This window comes from Aquarana catesbeiana, linkage group LG06 (assembly GCF_042186555.1).
Source record: "Aquarana catesbeiana isolate 2022-GZ linkage group LG06, ASM4218655v1, whole genome shotgun sequence".
NCBI lineage: Eukaryota > Metazoa > Chordata > Amphibia > Anura > Ranidae > Aquarana > Aquarana catesbeiana.
In genome coordinates this window covers 282,241,147-282,255,498 of record NC_133329.1, presented here as the reverse complement: position 1 = coordinate 282,255,498, position 14,352 = coordinate 282,241,147, and the positions used below count along the sequence as shown (strand labels likewise).

At 41.7% G+C, this 14,352-nt stretch overlaps 1 pseudogene; it reads right to left on the bottom strand.

Annotated features, from left to right (window-relative positions):
- The window catches only part of LOC141146803 (carboxypeptidase O-like), a 166,940-nt pseudogene that overhangs the window by 113,506 nt on the left and 39,082 nt on the right, over window positions 1-14,352 (bottom strand).

The following is a 14,352-nucleotide window of genomic DNA, read 5'->3' as shown; positions in this document are numbered from 1 at the left end:
TAGCTGAATGCTTTGATACCTTTGGGATGTGTATCAGTCATGATATAGGTGATTTATTTTTTCTTAATCTACTAAAATGTCCTAGTTGCTTGAACTGAAAAAGCATTCTAAGAATTTTCTGATTACAGAAAGATGAACATTTACATTTATATGCTTTTTTCTGCAACCACTAATAACTAATATGAAATTTACTTACCAGCCAGTTATTGGTTAATTCTTGCAGATACTCAGCATGCTTTGCTGTCTGTGGGATGATTCGAAGCACTTGATCCCTGTAATACATGGTATTTTAATCAAAATATGGATTGAACTCGGAATGCATTTTGTCATTCAGTAACAGAATATAAATAATATTATTTTACCAGACAAAAAGGTAAATTGAATGCATGTGTTGTTTTCATTACCATGTGTAGTGTACTATTTCTTACAGAGGAAAACTAATGTTATTCATGGATTAGTTGAATTGTCTACATTATAAAATCATTAAAATAGTTTTATAGTATGTTTTTTACGTAACAATTAATTCACAAAAACAAATGCATGGTTTTCTTTTCCTAAACCATGGCTAGCAGGCTAGAATTTGACCAATATGATTTGCATGGTTCTGTAAGGTTTCTTTGAAAAAGAGCAGAAAATAATTCATTTGAAGTGGAGATTAAAAAATAAAAAAAAACATCATAAAATATAATAAGGATTCTCAAAAAACAAAGAATTTCCGTAGTAATAAACAGTATTACTACTAGGTAGTAGTAAACAGTATTACCAAATTAATTAGTTCTTGTAAAAAAAATAACGATTTTACATTGCACAGGTTGGCTCTTACTTCCTAAACATAGCAATGGGGTAGTGAAGAAAAGATGAGCATGTGCTGTTGGGAAAGGGGGATTAAAGTGAAACTGTTACTTTGCCCTGCATGGACAAATTTGTTTATCGAATTTTCACAATTAGAATACATAAGTACATATGGTGGCAAAAAAGAAAAGATCACATATGGTAATAATATTGAGTTGTAGTTCCAACATAAACTAAAAGTAGAAGAGAACAAGAAAACCTGGACAGCCGCACACCGGAATGGATAAATCCGCCTTTTTACTCAAAATACAGGATCATGAGGTACACAACACAACTGTGGGGTGGTACAAAAATAGCTGACGTGTTTCGCACTTACACCAAGTGCGGCTGTCCAGGTCTTCTTGTTCTCTTCTACTTGCATCAGCATTTAGCCAGCACCTGGGGCTCTTCTCTTCCTGGAGGTAATGAGACACAAGCACTTTGATTTAAGCCCCTCTTTGAGCGGAGGATCCCACATCATCTCGTTTAATTTCTGGACATAAACTAAAAGTAGTTTAACCACTTGCGGAACAGCCGCCGCAGTTATACTGCGGCAGGTTGGCTCCGCTGTGCAAAAATCATGTAGCTGTACGTGATCTCGCGAGGTCTGGATAGCAGGCGCATGCGTGCCCGCCGCAAGCTCCGTGAGTCTGACCGCGGGTCCCGCAGATTCAATATCCTCAGGGATACCCGCGATCGACTCATGGAGAGGAAGAATGAGGAAATGCTGATGTAAACAAGCATTTCCCCGTTCTGCCTAGTGGCAGGACACTGATCACCGCTCCCTGTAATCGGGAGCGGTGATCAGTGTCGTGTCACACATAGCCCATCCCCCCCCACAGTTAGAATCACTCCCTAGGACACACTTAACCCTTGCAACGCCCCCTCCTGGTTAACCCCTTCACTGCCAGTCACATTTACACAGTAATCAGTGCATTTTTAATTGCACTGATCGCTGTATAAATGTGAATGGTCCCAAAATAGCGCCAAAAGTGTCCGATCTGTCCGCCATAATGTCGCAGTCAGAATAAAAACCGCTGTTCGCCGACATTACTAGTAAAAAAAAAAAATGATTAATAAAAATGGCATAAAACTATCCCCTATTTTGTAGATGCTATAACTTTTGCGCAAACCAATCAATAAACGCTTATTGCAATTTTTTTTTACCAAAAATATGTAGAAGCATATCGGCCTAAACTTAGGAAAAAAAATGTTTTTTTATATATTTTTGGGGGATATTTATTATAGCAAAAAGTAAAAAATATTGCTTTTTTTTCAAAATTGTCACTCTTTTTTTGTTTATAGCGCAAAAAAATAAAAACCGCAGAGGTGATCAAATGCCACCAAAAGAAGGCTCTATTTGTGGGAAAAAAGAACGTCAATTTTGTTTGGGAGCCTTGTTGCACGACCGTGCAATTGTCAGTTAAAGCGTCGCAGCTCCGAATCGCAAAAAGTGCTCTGGTCAGGAAGGGGCAAATCCTTCCGGGGCTGAAGTGGTTAACTAAAACAATTTTAGCATGGATCTAACTACTCAAACGATTGAGTCATACATTGTATAAGAGCGGATAAAACCAACTTAGAACAGGTTAATATAAGATGACCTCAGATAAAAAAAAAAAAGTCTTAATTATTATCAAGAGTATAGTTTTTAAATAAAATAAAATAATAATTTATTATAGAATCTAAACTCTTATACTACATATTGGAACTATGTACACTTGGTATAATGATAACCAAGGAAATAAAAGTTCTGCTACCAGGACTATATAAAGAGTAAATTGAAAGAGGTGAGAGAGAATAGGGGGAAAAAGTAGAAGAGAGAAAGAAGATAAAAGAAAAAGTAATCTTAGGTAGGAGAAAAAATAGATAGGGAGATAGAAATGAGAGGTAGTAGGGTTCCCCAGGGTAGTACATGGTAATAAACACATACCATGAATGCAGAGAATGGAGGTATAAATCGAGATTACCGAGGTCTTAGTAGGGAAGCATCAAAATTGGAAGGCAAAAAATGAACCGCCCAACTGAATTTTCATTTAAAATCAGCTACATAAATACATTCCAGATGCATCAAAACTGAAGTTGTTCTTTACTGTGTGGAAGCTCTAGTCCCTCTGCAAAAGGTCCAAAATGTCACCTTCTAAGTTAGACTTATGGCTTACAATTGGCAAAGCTCATGTTCATGGAAAGCTCTAGTTATGATTCAGCAGGGGATGTGTGAGACCTCTGCAGAGAAACCACTACTTCTACATGCTTTTCAGCAGCATGCTGGCAGGGGGCAGGCTTTTCCATCCTCTGTGTTGTGTTTACATTACCGCAGTGAAATTGTCAGTCTGTTACTCGATTCACTCAACTTGGACTTGATGGCACTAGATTAGTGTACCTGTCGGAGACATGTACATGACTCTGTCAAAGGCCGGTGCTAAAGTCATATACTGGACATTGCTTCCTCATTCCTCAGTGCCCCCCCCCCCCAGCCAGCCACTCTGCCCATCATACAGACAAATGCATGGCCAAGGGGTTTTGTAGTGAAGTGGGTGGAGCCTGATGGCGAAACTAAGAGACTAGTTCCCTATCAGACTTGCCTTGCTTTTGTTTGACAGCACAAAACAGTGGGTGGTTATTTAGCTACTATTCAGTCCAATTGTGGCTTTCAAATTGTCCCACTGCCATCCACTATCAATCAAAATCAAGGCAAACCTGATAGGAAACTAATTTCTTAGTTCTTCATCAAGCCACACCTACCCAACAGACGCTATAACCTTGGGGACTAGTTCTCCGTTAGGTCTGTCTGTCCACCCCTGTGAGATCATCATTTCCAAATATGCCATTACCATGCTTGGGTATTGACATCGCCAGTGTGCCCAGCCCATTTGTTTACATTTAGCTTTCAAAGGGAAATCTCCCAGCCTACAGATGAATGGGACAGGATAAAGAACTGTGAGGGAAACTGTCACAATTATGACAGCTTCCCAGCACAGACATGTCCCACTCTGAGTACTGGCATACTCTGTAGCCAACCAAGGACTGGTATTAAAGTGGAAAAAACCCTCTTTCAAAGATTCTTTATTACAGAAGAGATGTGCAAAAAAGAAACCAACCTGCCTGCTTGCAGTCTGCTTTTTAATGTGCACTGAGCTGCACAATCAAAGCTCAGCTTACATTCTGGCACAGCACCTCTGTGCTAGGATGACTGCATGCACATTCATAGGAGTGATATCATCTCACGCTGGCCAATGAAGATTGAAGACGGCTACAGCCCAGCACCCAGAAGAAGCCAGCTAGAAGATAACAGTGAAAAATGTCAGGTAACGCAGAGTTTAGCTCTGCTTTACTTACTACCAGTTTCCTAATCTACAAACTGGCTGAAAGTTTTCAAGAATCTGTTGCTGCCATAGTGACAGGTTCTTAAAGTGGTGGTAGTAAGAGCTACCTGAGCTTGACATACTTGTTGAAAATTAGACATGGGCAATTCGTTTCACTCCGAATTCGTTTTTTAACAAATTTCGACAAATTTGTTAATTCGGAAATATCCGAATTAACGAAAACCCATTTCTTCTGAATATTCAGAAATTCGTAAATTCGTAAATTCGTAAATTCGAAAATTCGTAAATTTGTAAATTCGGACATTCGGACATTCGAAATTAGAAAATCCAAAAATTCGAAAATCTGAAATAATAACTTAACTATTACTAACTATTAAATTATAGGTATTGGAATTTCCTTTCAAATCTGGCTGTTAGTGAACGTAACGAATACAAATTAATCCAAAGTTACAAATTATCCGAAATAACGAATGACGTATCTAAACTAATGGAATGGAACAAATTAATAATAATAAATAACAACAATAATAATAAAAACTCTTTATTATTATTTATTATTAATTTGTTCTGTTCCATTTGTTTAGATGTGGCATTTGTTATTTTGGATAATTCGTAACTTCAGATAAATTTGTATTCGTTACGTTCACTAACAGCCAAATTTGAAAGGAAATTACAATACCTATAATTTAATGATTAGTTATTATTAGTTAGTTAGTTAGTTAGTTAGGTATTCTTTAGAATTTTCAGATTTTCTTTCTTATTTCCTGATTTTTCAAATTTTTGAATTTTCTAATTTACGAATTTTCGAATTTACAAATTTACGAATTACGATCATAACGAATGACCTGAAAAATGAAAAAAAAAAACCTAATAAAAACAAACAGATTTTTATCTATTGAAAATATTACCAGGCCTGCAGAAGGGGCAGGTAGATTTAAAGGGAATGCTTTATTGATTTCCCCTGAGTGACTCTTTACTGAATATTAATTTTTTAATTATTTTGTGTTATTCCCAATAGTCTATTTTCTTCATTTCATAGCTTTTATTCAATCATATTTCAACCATGGTAGCTATCATGTGTTGCAGGGTCAAATAAATTAGCTTTGAGACCTTCAGAATTAACAGTGCAGGCACCTGTAATTTATAGAAAATGGCAATGGAACTGTAGCTTTAACCAATCAGATATTGAGTTGGTAACTCTGAGCCATCCAGCAGGTATACAATCATGTCTGCATCCTTTTCTATTTTTCCAGACCTAAATGTGACAGATCAGAGGTAGCCTGATGTAAATGGACATAACAGACTGCTGTGTGTCCCTGCTTCTGTAGCCTCTTGGGATATATGAAGGTTTTACATAAATAAATAAAAGCTGATCATTGTAAGCACCCCTGTTAGTGGTTAAATTTTTGTTTTATTCCTGCAAACTGATACATCTGCAAAAGAGATTGTTCTTTTGAAAAATAACAGACTTACTGGCTAGATCACCAGATGAAAATAAAAGAATGAAAGCTTAAAAAAGAAAACACATGTAACCATCACCTCTAAGAATTAGTAAGCTACAATATAATAAATGTTTACTTTGGGTTTAATACAGTTTTAAGTAATTTTGCTGATTTACAGTGTAGTGCCACCCCAGAAGGAGCAACTTGAGTATTTTAGTTTCTTTGTTCTGCCTCTCAACCCTATAAACAGTCTCAGCCCTCTGGAACACCCAGTAAACAGTGTTACTGCAGGCACAATAGTAGATAGACACAAACTGTGATAAACCAGAAAATATTTTTACTGAAAGACTTTCTTTTAGCATAAAACAAACAGTAACAATATAATTAAGTGATAGATATAGCCAAAATAAATCCACTGTGTCTTGTTCACTGAAAGATGAAGAGCAATGGAATTCAGCAATATGAACTGGCTACTGTCAGGGAACTCTTTAACCACTTACACACTGGGCACTTAAACCCCCTTCCTAACAGAGCAATTTTCAGCTTTCGGCGCTCAATTATTCAGTCATGCAACACTGTACCTATATGAAATGTTTGTCCTTTTTTCACACAAATAGAGCTTTCTTTTGGTGGTATTTAATCACCGCTGTTTTTTTTATTTTTGTGCTATAAAAGAAAAAAGACCGAAAATTCTGTAAAAATGCATTTTTCTTCGTTTCTGTTATAAAATTTAGCAAATTAGTAATTTTTCTTTATATATTTTGGCCAAAATTTATATCGCTACATATCTTTGGTAAAAATAACCCAAATTGGTGTATATTATTTGGTCTTTGTGAAAGTTATAGAGTCCACAAGCTATGGTGCCAATCTCTGAAAATTGAGTACTGACGGCCTATCTCATTTCTTGAGACCCTAACAAGCCAGGAAAGTACAAATACCCCCCCAAATGACCCCTTTTTGGAAAGTAGACATTCCAAGGTATTTAGTAAGAGGCATGGTGAGTTTTTTGAAGTTGTAATGTTTTCCCACAATTCTATGCAAAATCAAGATTTTTTTTTTCTTTTTACAAAATTGTCATATTTGCAAGTTATTTCTCACACACAGCATATGCATAGCACAAATTACACCCCAAAACACATTCTGCTACTCCTCCTGAGTATGGCGATACCACATGTCTGAGACTTTTACACAGCGTGGCCACATACAGAGGCCCAACATGCAGGGAGCGCCATCAGGTGTTCTTGGAGCATAAATTACACATACACTGTATAATTTCTTGACTACCTCTTACACTTTTGAGGGCTCTGGAGAACCAGGACAATGGAAACGCCCCCAAAATGACCCCATTTTGGAAAGAAAACAACCCAATGTATAATCTATGAGGCATATTGAGTCTTTTGAATATGTCATTTTTTTCTACAAGCTTTTGGAAAATGTGTAAAGAAAATGAAAATGCATTTTTTTTTACACAATGTTGTCAATTTACACAATATTTCTAGCACATAGCATGTACATACTAAAAATTACACCCCAAAATACTCCTCCTGAGTATGACGATACCACATGTGTGAGACTTCTCCACAGCCTGGCCACATACAGAGGACCAACATGCATTGAGCACCATCAGGTGTTCTAGGTACATAAGTTTCAAATCTAATTTGACTACCTATTACACTTTTGTGAGGCACTGTAGTGGCATGGATGTGGCATGGATGATAACTGATTTGGCATGGATGAGCATGAATGGGGATGGATGAGCCGTAGATGGGGATTGCTGAGCATGAATAAGTATGGCCGGGTACGGCATGAGTATGGATGGGTACCGTTGAGTATGGCTGGGTACAGCTGAATACGGAGGGGTATGGCTGAGTATGGCTGGGTATAGTTGGTACGGCTGGGTACGGCTGAGTATGGCTGGTTACGACTGAGTACAGCTGGGTATGGCTGAGTACGGCTCGGTACGGCTGGGCATGGCTAGGTATGGCTGAGTATGGCTGGGTACGGCTGAGTATAGCTGAGTATGGATGGGTATGGCTAATTATGGATGGGGTGGATGGGATGGCTGAGCATGGATGGATGGATGGAAGAGTATTGCTGAGGATGGATGGATGGATGGATGGATGGCTAAGCATGGAGGGATGGATGAGTATGTGAGTATGGATGGGTGAGCATGGATAGATGGATGAGTATGCTGAGTATGGATAGGTATGCTGAGTATGGACGTATATGCAGAGTATGGATGGGTATGCAGAGTATGGATGGGTATGCTGAGTATGGATAGGTATGCAGAGTATGGATGGGTATGCCGAGTATGGATGGGTATGGTGAGTATGGATGGGTATGCCGAGTATGGATGGATGGATAGATGGGTATGCAGAGTATGGATGAGTATGCAGAGTATGGATGGGTATGCTGAGTATGGATGGGTATGCCGAGTATGGATGGATGGATGGGTATGCAGAGTATGGATGAGTATGCAGAGTATAGATGGGTATGCCGAGTATGGCTGGGTATGCCGAGTATGGATGGATGAATGGATGGATGGGTATGCAGAGTATGGATGACTATGCAGAGTATGGATGGGTATGCTGAGTATGGATGGATGGATGAATGGGTATGCAGAGTATGGATGGGTATGCTGAGTATGGATGGGTATGCTGAGTATGGATGGATGGATGTGTATGCAGAGTATGGATGAGTATGCAGAGTATGGATGAGTATGCATGGCTGAGTATGCAGAGTATGGATGGGCATGCATGGCTGAGAATAGATGGATGGATTTGTCACTGAGCAGCGCTGTGGGCACTACACATCCAGCCAACAGTGCTGCTGCCACCGATCTCTCCCCTCTCCGCTCACACTGGACAGAGAGGGGAAAGAGGAACCGCATATCACGCCGGTTTGTTTACATGTGATCGCTCCGTCATTTGATGGAGTGATCACATGGTAAACGGCCTCTGGACCCGACGGTCACAGATGTGTTCGGGTGCCCGCCCCAGGGGGTGTGCGAGGGCAGGATTCTGGTAGGACGTCACTGTACACCCTCCCACAGTTATGCAACCGCCCTGTAGCCGTCATTCGGCTATGGGCCTATGTTAAGTGGTTAAGGTGAATAACCCCAAAAGCAGAGACAATCACAAAAATGATAACTGATTGCAGTATGATGTGAACACTTACACAGAACCAACAACTCTGCTTAAATTGAGCTCTATGGGTTCAGGCAGGAGGAGGGCAGAGGAATGACTAATCTCACGTCAGACCACTCCCTTCTATTCCCCAACACCACATTCCCAAAGAACCATTAAACACTGTATTGAGTTCAACTCAAATAATTTAACCTTTAAGTCTTTAGACCTGCTTGTTTAGTAGATTAGATTAGAGTCCTGGATGAAAGCATGGGCCTTTATGGCACCAATGGCTTTAATCCCTTGTGGCGGGGGGGGGGGGTATTTTGTAGTCTCACAGAAGAAAAGAAGGCCTTAAGTCTTCAGCTAGCTCTTTGGTGGATAACTTTAAGTGTTCTGACAAGCATTGTGGAATAAAGTATGTTTAAAGTGTCCTGACAAGCAGGGTGATGCAAAGCTTGCTTGTGGAGTTCTGGTAAGCAGGAGGAACCTGTCACAAAAACCCTTGGTCCAAAGAGTATTACATTTAGTCTTCCTATACTAGAGGAGTTAAGGTAAAGTAGGATAGTAAATCTTTGTCTTGTATGATTCAACATGCTGTTACAGATCCTGTAGGCAGATATGTGGCTGTGGTGTAATTATTAGCGAGTTGCGGCTCTCAATGAAGACAGACGTTGGAACGCGTAGGATGGAGAGACTGAGTGACATCATCCCATAGAAGCCCATTGTATTTGCAGTCGGCAGTGCTCTAATAATTTCACAAAGCGCATCATTCTAGTGTCAGGCATGGCACTAGTCATTGTAAGCGCATTTTTTCTGTTTCTCTAAATAAATGTTAGGGGTTTTATGTGGCACCTTTCTCTTTTTTCTGTGTTCTGGAATACTGATGAACATCTGATTTGTCTGGAGATCAATTCTGCCAATATTTGAGAGGGAATCAAGGTCTGGCTTTTCATATGCTGATCAGACATGATTTCATTGGACCGATATTGGATGGTGTATGCTGCTAATAATTTTGTTTCAAAGCATTTTTTGGGTGAGTACTCAGTTTTCCTGAATAGTGGAGGACACTGGGTGCTGAACTTTGTGCACTGAAGGACTTATTTGGCACATGTGAACTTTGTGGAGTACACTTTTTTTAATGAATTAACTTTTTTTTATTAATTAACTTATTTAATTTGTTATGGATGAACATGCAATATAGTACACATTTTTTGCACTTTATATCACTACAAGATTTTTTTATGAACTTTCAATGGGAGATCTATGTTTATGAATTTTTTTATACAAATTATATTTATTATTATCACATGGATGAACTTTGTGATGTGTTTTTTTATATCACAAAAGTCCTTTTATTTGTCTGATGTTGATTCCATTTTTTTCGATGCTATATCGTCAGTTATGATCGCATGGTTTTAGGTACACCATTCCATTATTGTAGAAGTGCGGTCACCTTATCGCGTACAATTTATGCCTAATGCTGCATACACACAATCGGAATTTCCTTCGGAAAAACCTTGGATGGTTTTTCCGTCGGAATTTCGCTCAAGCTTGCCTTGCATACACACGGTCACACAAAAGTTTTCTGAACTTTCGACCGTCAAAAACGCGGTGACGTACAACACTACGACGAGCTGAGAAAATGAAGTTCAATGCTTCTGAGCATGCGTCGAATTGTTTCCGAGCATGCGTAGGAATTTTGCGTTTCGGAATTGCTACAGACGATCGGAATTTCCAATAGGAACTTTTTCCGTCGGAAAGATAGAGAACCTGCTCTCAATCTTTTGCTGGCAGAAACTCCGCCAGCAAAAGTCCGATGGAGCATACACACGGTCGGAATTGCCGACCAAAAGCTCACATCCGACTTTTGCTGGCAGAATTTCCGATCGTGTGTATGGGGCATTAGGCTTTTTCATAGTGACTGCTGCTGCAATTATTATTTATCTTTGGCACAATTGTTTTGCTGCTTTATATTTATTTTAGTAGTTCTTAGGATCTGAATGTACTGACAAATGTTATGCTGTAATGCTCCATTCACACCAATGCGTTTTTTGATACATTTTGCAGAAATGCAGGGAAATTTTTTAACATGGGTTCCTAAGGAACATATTCACATCAATGGATTTTTGGAAAGGGTCGAGGACTTTTTTCCCGCAAAATGCAGCGTTTTGCATGTAATAGACTTCAATGGACCAGCATCCAAAACGCAAGTACAGCGTTTTTACTGCGATTTTGCCACGATTTGTGTGTTTTTTTTTTTAGCTGTACATTCACTGTATATAACTGTAGTCGGCTGCCGTGTACTTAACAACCGATGAGTCATCAGCTGTCAGTGGGCTTTCCCGCTGACAGCTGTATGTAAAAAAAAAAATTGCCGGCTAAAAAAATTCAGCGGTATGGATTAGAAGGGGACACCCCCCGCGCCAAAATTGTAAAAAAAAATGGCGTGGGGTCCCCCCAAAATCCATACCAGACCCTTATCCGAGCATACAGCCCGGTAGGTCAGGAAAGGGAGGGGACGAGCGAGCACCCCCCCTCCTGAACCATACCAGGCTGCATGCCCTTAACATGGGGGGGTGCGCCCCCCACCCGAGAGCACCTTGACCCATGTTGATGGGGACAAGGGCTTCTTCCCGACAACCCTGGCCGGTGGTTGTTGGGGTCTGTGGGTGGAGGGCTTATCGGAATCTGAAAGCCCCCTTTAACCACTTGCCGACCGCCTCACGCTGATATACGTCAGCAGAATGGCACGGGCAGGCAGAATCACGTACCCATACGTGATCTGCCTCCCGCGGGTGGGGGGTCCGATCGGACCCCCCCCAGTGCCAGAGGCGGCCGGCATTTCTTTGCGGGCGATGAGAGGTGAAGGGGAGGCCATCCATTGTTGGCTACCTCCTCCCGATCGCTCACAGCGAATGAAAATCCTTTCTCTCCCTCTGTAATGTAAACAGAGGGAGAGGAAGTGATGTCATCCCTCCTCGAGACGGTCTTTTCGTTCCGGCACTGAGGAGAGAAGACATCCAAGTAAGTGCACCAACACTACACTAACAGTAGAACACACTAGGCACACTTTTCACCCCCCATCACCCCCGATCACCCCCCGATCACCCCCCTGTACCCCCTGTCACACTGACACCAATAGCAGTTTTTTTTTTTTTGCATTGGTGTCAGTTTGTGACAGTTATAAGTGTTAGAGCAGTTAGGTTAGCCCCCTTTAGATCTGGGGTACCCCCATTTAGGTCTAGGGTACCCCCCTAATAAAGGTTAACCCCTTGATCACCCCCCCGTCACCAGTGTCGCTAAGCGATTGTTTTTCTGATCGCTGTATTAGTGACACAGGTGACGCTAGTTAGGGAGGTAAGTATATAGGTTCGCTGTCAGTGTTTTATAGCGACAGGGACCCCCATATACTACCTACTAAAGGTTTTAACCCCCTGATTGCCCCCTAGTTAACCCTTTCACCAGCGATCACCGTATAAGTGTTATGGGTGACGCTGGTTAGTTTGTTTTTTATAGTTTTTTATAGTTTATTATAGTTTTAGGGCACCCGCCATTTATTACCTTATAAAGGTTTAACCCCCTAATTGCCTGGCGGTGATATAAGTTACGTTTTTAGGATCAGATAAGGTCTGCGTCGCCCCAGGCAGCGTCAGGTTAGCGCCAGTACCGCTAACACTCACGCAAGCAGCATACACCTCCCTTAGTGCTATAGTATCTGAACGGATCAATATCTGATCCGATCAGGTCTATACTCCCCAGCAGTTTAGGCTCCCCCCAAAAAACGCAGTGTTAGCGGGATCAGCCCAGATACCTGCTAGCCCCTGCGTTTTGCCCCTCGGCCCAGCCCAGCCCAGCCCACCCAAGTGCAGTATGGATCGATCACTGACACTTACAAAACACTAAGCACACATAACTGCAGCGTTCGCAGAGTCAGGCCTAATCCCTGTGATCGCTAACAGTTTTTTGGTAGCGTTTTGAATCAGTCGCTAACAGTCAGGAGCTTTTTTGCCTGTGAGTCTCACTAGTGTACCCCTAAATTTAGATCCCAAAATGGCAAATCGAAGGTACACTAGTGAAGAGGCCTACATGTTTCTGAGCATGACAGATAGTGAAGAGGAAGTCACTCATCTGTCAGATTCAGGCTCAGAATACGATCCTGTAGAGGACAGCGGCTCTATGACAGATAGCTCTGAGTTGTGGTCCCTGCCACGGTCAGGCATACCAGACCCCAATCTTCTTCTTCTGTCCTTGAAGTGCAAGAACCGCAGGTCCCTTGTATGGAGCAGAGAAGTACTAGCGCCGCTATTCCTTCTGGTGAACTGGCAAGCACCAGCGGCCTAGTACACCCTGGTCGTACATCCAGCACTGCAGTAACACTTGGTGACGTGGCGAGTCCCATAAGTGCAGTTCAAGCTGGCGAGGTAGCAAGCACTAGTAGTGTGCCGCTGCCACCAACAAGATGAACACAGGCCTGTCATGCCCATAGTGCCCTTCCTGCTGCATTCGCCAATCCGAATTGGGAACCCACCACTTCTGCAGCACCCGTACTTCCCCCATTCACTGGCCAACCCGGAATTCAGGTGGAAACAGTTGATTTTACACCACTGGACTTTTATTCGCTGTTTTTCACCGAAGATCTCTTTAGATCTATTGTGGACCAAAGCAATTTGTACGCTGGTCAACACATCACCACTATTCCCCAGTCCTCCCTTGCCAGAGATTGGAAACCAATTATGGTTTCTGAATTTAAGCTCTTTCTGGGCCTTTCCCTCAACATGGGCATAAATAAAAAGAGTGAGTTGCGGTCATATTGGTCCACTGACCCAATTTAACATATGCCCGTGTTCTCTGCCTCCATGACCAGGGCACGATACGAGCAGATTTTGCAGTTCATGCACTTCAACGACAATGAACTCTGTTGTCCTCATGGAGACTGTGGATACGATCGGCTCTACAAAATTCGGCCCCTCGTAAACCACTTCAACCAACGTTTTGCAGACTTGTTTACTCCCCATCAAGTTGTCTGCGTTGATGAGTCCCTGATTAAATTTTCTGGCCGCTTGTCATTCAAACAGTACCTTCCCAGCAAGCGTGCCAGATACGGGGTCAAGATGTATAAGCTCTGTGACAGGGGCACAGGCTATACATGTAGTTTTATGGTTTACGAGGGCAAAGATAGTCACGTAGAGCCGACAAACTGCCCTGACTACATAGGAAGCGCTGGCAAGATAGTGTGGGACTTGGTGTCACCCTTATTCGGAAAGGGGTACCACTTGTACGTGGACAATTATTACATGAGCGTGCCACTTTTTAGTCACCTTTTTGATCAACAGATTGGAGCATGTGGCACCGTGCGACCTAATCACCGGGGCTTTCCCCAGCGGCTTGTAGATTCCCGTCTTAGGCTGGGGGAGAGAGCCTGCTTGCAGTGTAATAATTTGCTCGCTATGAAGTGGAGGGACAATAAGAATGTTTTCGTTCTTACCTCCCTTCATGCAGACACGACGACCCAAATTACTACGGCGACTGGTGTTGTGGAGAAACCCCTCTGTGTCCACGAATATAACCTCAATATGGGAGAGGTGGACCTCAACGACCAGTTGTTGGCACCGTACCTAGTTGCCCGTA